Source organism: Schistocerca cancellata, chromosome 1, assembly GCF_023864275.1.
Source record: "Schistocerca cancellata isolate TAMUIC-IGC-003103 chromosome 1, iqSchCanc2.1, whole genome shotgun sequence".
Taxonomy (NCBI): domain Eukaryota; kingdom Metazoa; phylum Arthropoda; class Insecta; order Orthoptera; family Acrididae; genus Schistocerca; species Schistocerca cancellata.
Genome location: NC_064626.1, coordinates 385,832,182 through 385,840,426, shown reverse-complemented (window position 1 = coordinate 385,840,426; position 8,245 = coordinate 385,832,182). Strand labels below are relative to the sequence as shown.

The following is an 8,245-nucleotide window of genomic DNA, read 5'->3' as shown; positions in this document are numbered from 1 at the left end:
TATTCAGGGATGCTGCAACGGCCTTATGATCACTGATTCCCTGTTCTGCACTTACAGAGTCGAAAAGTTCGGGTCTGTTTGTTATCAGTAGGTCCAAGATGTTATCTCCACGAGTCGGTTCTCTGTTTAATTGCTCGAGGTAATTTTCGGATAGTGCACTCAGTATAATGTCACTCGATGCTCTGTCCCTACCACCCGTCCTAAACATCTGAGTGTCCCAGTCTATATCTGGTAAATTGAAATCTCCACCTAAGACCATAACATGCTGAGAAAATTTATGTGAAATGTATTCCAAATTTTCTCTCAGTTGTTCTGCCACTAATGCTGCTGAGTCGGGGGGTCGGTAAAAGGAGCCAATTATTAACCTTGCTCGGTTGTTGAGTGTAACCTCCACCCATAATAATTCACAGGAACTATCCACTTCTACTTCACTACAGGATAAACTACTACTAACAGCGACGAACACTCCGCCACCGGTTGCATGCAATCTATCCTTTCTAAACACCGTCTGTGCCTTTGTAAAAATTTCGGCAGAATTTATCTCTGGCTTCAGCCAGCTTTCTGTACCTATAACGATTTCAGCTTCGGTGCTTTCTATCAGCGCTTGAAGTTCCGGTACTTTACCAACGCAGCTTCGACAGTTTACAATTACAATACCGATTGCTGCTTGGTCCCCGCATGTCCTGACTTTGCCCCGCACCCGTTGAGGCTGTTGCCCTTTCTGCACTTGCCCGAGGCCATCTAACCTAAAAAACCGCCCAGCCCACGCCACACAACCCCTGCTACCCGTGTAGCCGCTTGTTGCGTGTAGTGGACTCCTGACCTATCCAGCGGAACCCGAAACCCCACCACCCTATGGCGCAAGTCGAGGAATCTGCAGCCCACATGGTCGCAGAACCGTCTCAACCTCTGATTCAGACCCTCCACTCGGCTCTGTACCAAAGGTCCGCAGTCAGTCCTGTCGACGATGCTGCAGATGGTGAGCTCTGCTTTCATCCCGCTAGCGAGACTGGCAGTCTTCACCAAATCAGATAGCCGCCGGAAGCCAGAGAGGATTTCCTCCGATCCATAGCGACACACATCATTGGTGCCGACATGAGCGACCACCTGCAGATGGGTGCACCCTGTACCCTTCATGGCATCCGGAAGGACCCTTTCCACATCTGGAATGACTCCCCCCGGTATGCACACGGAGTGCACTTTGGTTTTCTTCCCCTCCCTTGCTGCCATATCCCTAAGGGGCCCCATTACGCGCCTGACGTTGGAGCTCCCAACTACCAGTAAGCCCACCCTCTGCGACTGCCCGGATCTTGCAGACTGAGGGGCAACCTCTGGAACAGGACAAGCAGCCATGTCAGGCTGAAGATCAGTATCAGCCTGAGACAGAGCCTGAAACCGGTTCGTCAGACAAACTGGAGAGGCCTTCCGTTCAGCCCTCCGGAATGTCTTTCGCCCCCTGCCACACCTTGAGACGACCTCCCACTCTACCACAGGTGAGGGATCAGCCTCAATGCGGGCAGTATCCCGGGCAACCACAGTCGTAGTCCGATCGGGGGATGCGTGGGACGAGCTGGCCGTCCCCGACAAACCCCCATCCGGACCCCCACAGTGATGCCCATTGGCAACAGCCTCAAGCTGTGTGACCGAAGCCAACACTGCCTGAAGCTGGGAGCGAAGGGATGCCAACTCAGCCTGCATCCGAACACAGCAGTTGCAGTCCCTATCCATGCTAAAAACTGTGCAAAGAACGTCTGAACTAATCTACAGAGAGCGCAAACAAAACGACACAAAATTGAAGCGGTTATTAAAATACAAATTTGCCTAGTAAATGCAGTAATGCTGCCACTTGTGCACTGCTGACACACTGCTCGGCGGCGGAAGGAGACTACGCGATTTAACACTATTCGAGTACTAAAACGTGATGCTACAACTCTCAAATACTATAATACGCCCGAAATTTATGAATTAAACAATGCAAGTACCAAAAACACGCAAAGAAATTAAGAATTAAACTATGTAACAAATGAGTGAGCTAGGAGTATACGACTTGCTGCTGCAGCTGCTTATCCAACGGCGGCAGGGAGCACACTGACTGTGACCAACCGACACTGGCCGTTCAAAACAAAAACAGTTGACAGACGACTACGCGAATTTACACTATTCAGGTACTAAAACGCGATGCTACAACTCTCAAATACTATAATACGCCCGAAATTTATGAATTAAACAATGCAAGTACCAAAAACACGCAAAGAAATTAAGAATTAAACTATGTAACAAATGAGTGAGCTAGGAGTATACGACTTGCTGCTGCAGCTGCTTATCCAACGGCGGCAGGGAGCACACTGACTGTGACCAACCGACACTGGCCGTTCAAAACAAAAACAGTTGACAGACGACTACGCGAATTTACACTATTCAGGTACTAAAACGCGATGCTACAACTCTCAAATACTATAATACGCCCGAAATTTATGAATTAAACAATGCAAGTACCAAAAACACGCAAAGAAATTAAGAATTAAACTATGTAACAAATGAGTGAGCTAGGAGTATACGACTTGCTGCTGCAGCTGCTTATCCAACGGCGGCAGGGAGCACACTGGATTCATCCGAAAAAAATGTTTTTGGCCCTCGTGCCATTCGTGCACACAGGCTCGTCGCTGAGTACACCATCGCAGTCGCTCCTGTCTGTGATGCAGCGTCAAGGGTAACCGCAGCCATGGTCTCCGAGCTGATAGTCCATGCTACTGCAAACGTCGTCGAACTGTTCGTGCAGATGGTTGTTGTCTTGCAAACATCCCCATCTGTTGACTCAGGGATCGAGACGTGGCTACACGATCCGTTACAGTCATGCGAATAAGATGCCTCTCATCTCGACAGCTAGTGATACGAGGCCGTTGGGATCCAGCACGGCCTTCCGTATGCTACGCATTTCCCCTCCTTACGCGAGACATCACAACAACGTTTCACGAGGCAACGCCGGTCAACTGCTGTTTGTGTATGAGAAATCAGTTGGAAACTTTCCTCATGTCAGCACGTTGTAGGTGTCGCCACCGGTGCCAACCTCGTGTGAATGCTCTGAGAAGCTAATCATTTGCATATCACAGCATCTTCTTCCTGTCGGTTAAATTTCGCGTCTGTAGCACGTCATCTTCGTGGTGTAGCAATTTTAATGGCCAGTAGTGTAAATAACAAGTAACGGGTGTGTGGGTGGCCAAACATAGAAATTAATCCTGTAACCTGAGATGATCCTTCCCTTTCCTCGACGATATTTATTGTATCGAACTTTTGATTCAAACACAGAAGGAGATTTTACTCCTCTCCACCCTCAACTATACAGGGTGCATAAAAATTGTGTCACGAAATTTTAACTCTGGATAGCTGATGTCAGTAGCAATCAAAATTACTAATGTTGTGTAGGCCGACAACGCACAATTTTTAAACTACGGAAACTTGGCGCCACGCGCTCCGATTGGCCGTGGGTTTGCCCTGTTGCCGTTCGTCGGTTCACACATACAAACGTCCCTCGCCCCGTTACTGCCCCAACGTGATACCCACACGTGTCTAATAGGTCTTGCTGTTTGTCTCCACTTCATGTCAGAGGCATTCACACGTGACCTTCGCTTCGGAGCACACGCACGTCACCTGCGATTTAGTCATACAGTAAGCATGGCGGCATAGTATTCGTCTGAAGAACAACGAGATATAGTTTTTGTTTATGGACTACCCGATGGTAACGCGCATGAAGCTCGACAGTTGTACGAGGAACAGTACCCAGCAAGACGCCACCCACACTCGCAAACGTGTACAGCAATTCACCGGCGACTTGGCGAAACAGGCTCGTTAGCGGGATATCATTGTGATGCTGGAAGACCTCGAACACGACGGGATGCTGCGTTTGAAGAGACTGTTCCAGAGCGCTTCGAGACAGCATCTACGACAAGTACTCGAACGGTTGGACACGACATGGGGTCACTCATTGGTTATTCTGGGTGGTTTCGAGGGATGACGGCCAGCATCCAGTTAGTTTCCAGCCTGTCCAAGACCTAAATCCTGTGGCAGATTATGAACAGAGGCTAGGGTTTTGGCGGTGGTTTCTGCTACGTGTTGCGCGAGATCCCGACTTCCCCGCCACTATGTTGCTTATCCAGACTGCACCTTCCATCGCGATGGCCTTTACAACACTCGAAACGTTCATTACTGAGCAAGGGGAAATCTTCACGTCACGTACGTCCACGGACACTTGGAACGATTTTCGCTCAACATTTGGGCAGGCATTGTGAGTGACCATCTTATTGGGCCGGTTCGTCTACCTCCTCGACTTACCGAGGCAAATTACCTTCAAAAAGATGGTTCAAATGGCTCTGAGCACTATGCGACTGGTCATCAGTCGCCTAGAACTTAGAACTAATTAAACCTAACTAACCTAAGGACATCACACACATCCATGCCCAAGGCAGGATTCGAACCTGCGACCGTACTGGTCACGTGGTTCCAGACTGAAGCGCCTAGAACCGCACGGCCACACCAGCCGGCAAATTACCTTCACTTTATGCTGGAAACTATACCTGGCCTGCTGGAAGATGTTTCGCTAGACATACGGCTACGCATGTGGTTGCGGCGTGATGGGGCGCGGATGTTTAAATGAACTCTTCGACGGCCGGGTAACTGGCAAGGGTGCCCCGCCATCACCAGATCTCACGCCACTGGATTTTTTCTTGTGGGAATTCTTCAAGGTTCCAGTTCGCCCACCCGGACGCGAACCACCCAGAAAGGAAGAGGAATTAATGGATCGCATTCAACATGCCGCCAGTCACATCAGGGCAATGCCAGGAATCTTTGAAAGATCTCGGCAAAACACCGTTCGACTTTATCAAGCTTGTGTTGCGTCAGAAGGTTGCCAGTTAGAACACATGCTTTAAGTAAACAATGTCCTAGCTACAAAAAAGGCCCTTTCAAGGGCCGACACAGTTTGTAAAAGGCTTTCTGTACGCGAACTAACACCTGTTGACGGATTTATTCCCGGTACGTCTTATCATGAAACTGCAATGGATGTGTCGGGCGCCGGCCGCGGTGGTCTAGCGGTTCTAGGCGCTCAGTCCGGAGCCGCGCGACTGCTACGGTCGCAGGTTCGAATCCTGTCTCGGGCATGGATGTGTGTGATGTCCTTAGGTTAGTTAGGTTTAAGTAGTTCTAAGTTCTAGGGGACTGATGACCATAGATGTTAAGTCCCATAGTGCTCAGAGCCATTTGAACCATTTTTTGATGTGTCGGGACCCTGGCTGAAGTTCAAATACTATTCTAGATGCTGAGACTGGATAATAAACAGATCTTGTCCCACTAGAATGTTCACTGAAGACGGGCTGCTGTGTTCTCGGTAAAAGGAGGCGATGCGGCGCGAAGTACACAAGTAGAAGGCGGTCTTCTTGGTAGTCGAGCTGACGTAGAAGTGCTCGTTGCGCTGTTGCGCCGGCACATATTACTTGTATTTTTTTGGCGGCGCCACTGCTGCGACTTCTTGGTGTGGTAATCGCTGGGCTGTAAGCCGCCTCTGGAGTGGGTTGTCGACCTATTGAAGCCTGTGGTGCTGCCTGGTGGTGTGCTGTGCTGGCAACACCACAAAACGAAAATAAATAAACATGACATTTGAAATATGGGTCCCAAATAACGAAAAAACCAATAAAATCACTTTGAGAAAATATGATTTACCAATCTTACAAAACATTATAAGATCAAAACACGTATCGAGCTGCACAGTTAGTTACTGCTGTATACCTATCTGCTATACTCCAGAATCACTCAGGGTAGTCTCGTTATAAGATGGATGCTGTTCTGGAAAATTGATGATTTATAAATACAATGCACAGTGTTCTCACATATTAGGGAGATATTATGTGGAACACATGACAGCTATGGGCTACTTAACTACAAGTTTTTGATTTTCAGTTGAATCCTCATCCACGTTTTTTAATGAGGAGTTTGAATAAATATTCTTTTAATGCCTAAATTCAGTGCTTTCAGATGCGAGGGATCATCCTCATGCCGCGGATTTCGCAGTAAGCTGAAATCATACACGTTATAGGGTAGATTATAACTTTAAGCAGGTTTTCGTGATGCTAACGTTATTATTTGAGGTTTGAATATCAGGTTCTGCAAAATTCATTTGCGTTGTGTCTACATTAAGTAAGTGTGTATATGTCTGTGATTATTTCATTAACCGTTTGCGGTCAGATTGCGTTTCCAGTTTAGTCTTTGCGGCATAAATATTCATATACCCACATCGAAAAAAGTTTTTCATCACCCCGGTTCCCAGATCTCTTGAATACAGACGTTGACTGTGGGTATTGTATCACGGACACAGTCCCTTTGACTGTTCAAACCGAGCGAGGTGGCGCAGTGGTTAGCACACTGGACTCGCGTTCGGGAGGACGCCGGTTCAATCCCGTCTCCGGTCATCCTGATTTAGGTTTTCCGTGATTTCCCTAAATCGCTTCAGGCAAATGCCGGGATGGTTCCTTTGAAAGGGCACGGCCGATTTCCTTCCCCATCCTTCCCTCACCCGAGCTTGCGCTCCGTCTCTAATGACCTCGTTGTCGACGGGACGTTAAACGCTAATCTCCTTGACTGTTCAAATATGTCACTAAACACCCCTAAAGATGTAAACAACTATGCGTGAGCAGCGCCTGTTAGACTGAGGGGGTCCGACATCCAATCAGTTACAGTCATTCCATCAGGAAGGAAGAACACGGCTCATGCCTAGACGGTGAATACCGCGGTTCGATCGCGTCCGCATTGTTACTTTGTACCAGGAAAGGCTCTCAACAAGGGAAGTGTCCAGGCGTCTCAGAGTGAACCAAAGCGATGTTGTTCGGACATGGAGGAGATACAGAGAGACAGAAACTGTCTATGAGATGCCTCGCACAGGCTGCCCAAGGGCTACTACTGCAGTGGATGACCGCTGCCTATGGATTATAGCTCGGAAGAACCCTGGCAGCAACGCCAACATGTTGAATAATGCTTCGTGCAGCCACAGGACGTCGTGTGACGACTCAAACTGTGCGTAATAGGTTGCATGATGCGCAACGTCACTCCCGACGTCCATGGCGAGGTCCATCTTTGCAACCACGATACGATGCAGCGCAGTAGAAATGGACCCAACAGCATGGCGAATGGACCGCTCAGGACTGGCATCACGTTCTCTTCAGCGATGAGTGTCGCAGATGCCTTCAATCAGACAATCGTCGGAGACGTGTTTGGAGGCAACCCGGTCAGGCTGAACGCCTTAGACACACTCTCCGGCGAGTGCAGCAAGGTGGAAGTTCCCTAATGTTTTGGGGTGGCATTATGTGGGGCCGACGTGCGCCGCTTGTGCTCATGGAAGGCGCGGTAACAGCCGTACAATACGTGAATGCCATCCCCATGCAAGACGGAGCTCGACCCCATCGAAACAGGAGAGTGTTTGTTGTCCTGGAGGAGCATTTTGGGGACCGTATTCTGGCTCTAGGGTACACAGAAAAATTAAAGTAAACTCCTCGCGAACAGCCCGTGAAGGCCCAACGGTACCGACCGGCCGCAATGTCATCCTCAGCCCATGCCAGTTTCCGAGACCGGTGCCGCTACTTCTCAACCCAGTAGCTTCTCAGTTTGCCTCACACGGGCTGAGTGCACCCCGCTTGCCAACAGCGCTCGGCTGACCGGATGGTCACCCATCCAAGTGCTAGCCCAGCCCGACAGCGCTTAACTTCGGTGATCTGACGGGAACCGGTGTTACCACTGCGGCAGGGCCGTTGGCCCAGGGTACCCAGAGGCCTCTAGTAACGGCCTCGATTGGCCACCATATTCTCTGGACCTGAACACATGCAACTCCTTCTCGTGGGGCTATATTAAAGACAAGGTGTACAGAAATAACTGCAAAACAATTGATGAGCTGAAAACAGCCATTCACGAGGTCATCGACAACATCGATGTTCCGATACTTCAGCGAGTCATGCACAATTTCGCTATTCGTCTGCGCCACATCATCGTCAATGATGGCAGGCACATCGAACACGTCAGCATAACCTTATTCCAAATATCTGTAGTGGCGTTTAAATGTTGAATATCGTGTGCGCACGCCGTAGTTCGTAATTAAGTTACGTTTTTTTCCCCACATAGTTCAATAATTGTCACCCTGTACCTTTTTTATTGATACACCTATAATTTTCTTGATGTGCTATAAGCGTAGGGTAGTAATTGAACCCTT

The 8,245-nt window shown here is 48.9% G+C and overlaps 1 pseudogene; it reads right to left on the bottom strand.

Moving 5' to 3' along the window:
- Positions 1 to 7,677: 7,677 nt before the first annotated feature.
- LOC126102088 (5S ribosomal RNA) lies at positions 7,678 to 7,795 on the bottom strand (annotated as a pseudogene).
- Between the last annotated feature and the right edge of the window lie 450 nt (positions 7,796 to 8,245).